The following is a 3784-nucleotide window of genomic DNA, read 5'->3' as shown; positions in this document are numbered from 1 at the left end:
TAGAGCTAAATTTAATAGAAAGAGAAAGGTATAAATATGCAGTAAATGAACACCTTAAAATGACTCATTTAGGATTAGTAGTGGTAGGAGTTAAGGCTTTAACCAGAGAAAATTTAGGAACTAAAGTATTTGTATGTCTCTATGATGATAGGTTTAATGATGTCGGACAGAGTATTTTAGGTAGTTATGAACTAGATATGAATTCAAAAGGAGGAATAGTTTACTTTACACCAGATTTTTTACTACCAACCTCGACCTTTCATAAAAAGATAAAAATAGGAATAAAGAGTAGAGGATATAAAATGAAAAAGGGAGAAAAGAATTTATTAGTTTGCACAGGATTTTTAGGTTTAGCAGTCTCAGAAAGCAATACTCACTATAGACTTACTAATGACCAGATAGTTAAATTATTAGGCGCAAAAGGAATAAAAGCATTACCAGTTAAAAAATTTAATTCTGAAGATAATGCAGCACTAGATTGGAAACTAGGAGATTTTCTAGGACAAAAGAGATTAGCCCCTCAAGATAATTTATTATACCAAACAGCAGATGGAAATTATGCAGTAAGATTTACTCAGTACACTTATGTAGCACTAGAAAAATCTGAAGATGATGAATTCAGTAGTATAGATAGGGAAGAAAATCAATATAATCGTAGTGAAATAAATCAGCTTTACGTAATGACAGAGGAAAAAACTATATCACAAAATAAGATATATAATATTGATGAGATAGATTTAGAAAAATTTACCCTAGAAGACATGAATAAAATACTAGATGCTAGATATTATGAATACTTAGCCAGAGGAGATACCCATGACGAAGCAGTGTCATTTTTGGATCAGGAATTTTATACGGAATATGTAGATGATATCATAGAAGATAATATACATCCTAGCAAAATATTTAGAATACCAGAACAATCTAACCTAGAAGATACTTTTTATATAAATACAGAAAGCTCAGGAACCAATAATCCACAACCAACTGTAGAAGATCCAATAGAACCAATGCAGTATGCAGTAGGAGGAAGAAGACCATTAGCCAGTTCAGGACGTAGTCACGCAGACCCAAATAAAAGCTATAAGTTTCATGGAAAGCGTAGGCAACTAGATATGAGTGTACAATTACAGCCAGTCCATAATCAAGGAACCCTTTTAGGTTTAGCTAGATTCGACCCTCAGATATGGCAGGAAGTAATAGAAAGATGGGAAAAAGATGCAGTAAAAGCATGGATGACTAGTCCCTATGAATCAACAGATATGTGGGAATATATAGAGACACTTCTAGGAGATTCAGCTTATAATATTTATTTAACCTTCAAAGGGAAATATGAAGAAACAATTAAACAGCTCAAAGAATTAGGAAATAACCCGTGGAATTTTACAAATTTTATTAAAGAAATACTTATAGGATATGATCCTTCTAGAGGAAATGACTCCGCTCAAAGCGTAGCATTAACTGAGTTAGACCAAATGACATTGGGAAGTTGGAAATATATTGTACCTTTTAGTAGAGAATACTTAGCCATAGCAGCAAGAACTGGAAAAAGTTTTGATGAAGAAATAGGAAATAAATATTTTAGAAAATTACCAGGAGAATTAGGAAGAGAAATAGAAAACAAATGGTCAATTTATTATGCAAGTTTACCAGCAAGAATAGCCACTGGAGAATTAAGAATAAGAGGAACTTTAGGAATAGGACCTAGAATAGTTTTTACATTTTATAAGCTCAGAGAAAAATGTATAGAAGTTAAAATACAGAAAGACTTGAAAAAACAAAGTTACGGCTTTTGTAGCAGTGTAATATATACTCCTCAGCAATATGAAGATGAATATAATAAGAAAAAATACAAAAAATATGAAAAATATAGAAAAGAAAAATATTGGAAGAAAAAATATAGAAAACCATGAAAAAAAACAAAAATTCATTAGAAAAAGTAGAACTTTTAATAGGACAAATTATAAGAAATTACCCAGAGAAGAAAAAGATAAAAGAAAACAAAGATATGTTAGAAAACCCAACAGTAAAAAATGCAATTGTTTTATATGTGGAGAACCCAATCATTTTGCAAAAAACTGCCCAAAAAGACAAAGACCAAATACTAATAAACAGATCAAAAGACTACATATTATAGAAGACTTAGAAGAAGATATAGTTAGCATAACTAGTGATGATTCAGAAGTATATAGTATAATCAGCGATTATGAATATCAAATAGAAGCCATAAGTTCAGATAGTGATTCAGAAAGTGATACTAATATAGATAATCTTTTAGGACAACTCAACCAAGAAATAGGACTAACACCTTCCCAAGATACTTTCTTTATGATGGAATGTAATGCAGATACTGAATGCCAGCATAACTTTCAAATAGGATTAGGATTTGATACCACTAGATGCAACTATTGTAATTGGTTTCCAGCTAAAGATAAACGAGCTCAATGTTTATTATGCAGTATAACCTATTGTATAGTCTGTCTAGAAAAATTAAATATGACACATAAGATAGCATTAGGAAATACTAAAGAAGATCATAGTCTAGAAAGCAGAGAATTACATTTAACAATTAGAGAACTAGAACTACAAGTAAGAGAACTTAAGATACAAATACACGAGATAGAAACTAAGACTAGTTTTGACATAGAATGTTTAGAATCAGAGAATAGACAGCTTAAACAGCAGCTAGAACAATTTCACAATAAGTACCCTTTAAAAGACAAACAGATTGAATAACATATGAATTCATTAGAATTAGTCAACCTAGTTGATTCTCAACCCTTTAGTCAATACTCTAAAGCCCAACCAGATACTACATCTTTACCATTTAATTATCCGGTTATACCTAAACCAAATCTAGTTGAGATCTCATGTGTAATCAAGTTTGCAGCAAAAACCCTTAGTATAGATGCCATGATAGATACAGGAGCTAGTAAATCATATATTGAACAGCAAGTAGTTCCCCCAGGATGGAGCACAACTTTAACAACCCCAGCTTTAGTTAGTATCGCCGACGGCACTAAACAGATATACACACATTGCATCAATGGAGCACAGATTAGTTTTCATCATCTAGGTTCTCAAGATCAGCATATAGAATGGTTTCCTTTACCTCAGGTTTGGATTGGAAATACCCGACAGAATCATCCTTTCATCTTAGGACTTAATTTCATACTTAGTTTACAAGGTGGCATGTTACTCAGTCAACACAACATTAGTTTCTTCAAGCGAACTGTACATACCCCAACAGCTTATGCCCTTAGCACCATCGCCCATTACTTAGAGTTGCGTGCGAAGCGTGGTGGTACCATAGGAATAGATTCAGTTCCTGCTAGTTTTTTATTTCCAAGTAGAAATATTTTTCCCGACCTAGCCCAAAAATATATACCTAATGAGATAGCAAATACGTCTTTAGAAAATTTAGATACAGAAAATTATGATTTAGAAGAATTTGATTTTGAAAATAAGGATGATTATTGGAACCGAGAAGATTTTAAACAACCAGCTAATTTAGAATTAATTTTTGCAAAAATAGGAAAAATAAAGAAAAAACCAATATACAGAAGAACCGAAAATGATTTAGATGAGATAATAAGATTAGCTGAAACAACAGAAATTTTAGGAGAACAGCCCATGAAATATTGGGAAAGAAATAAAATCTTGGCTAGTCTAGATATAAAAAATAAAGATTATAGGATTACCTCAGCACAAATAGATCATACACCAGCAGACATAGAAGAATTTAGAACACTGATTAAGAAATTACTAGATCTAGGAGTAATTA

Source organism: Camellia sinensis, chromosome 2 (assembly GCF_055761805.1).
Source record: "Camellia sinensis isolate YWXY chromosome 2, ASM5576180v1, whole genome shotgun sequence".
Lineage (NCBI taxonomy): Eukaryota > Viridiplantae > Streptophyta > Magnoliopsida > Ericales > Theaceae > Camellia > Camellia sinensis.
The sequence above is the reverse complement of the archived record's forward strand: the minus strand, read 5'-3'. Positions refer to the sequence as shown.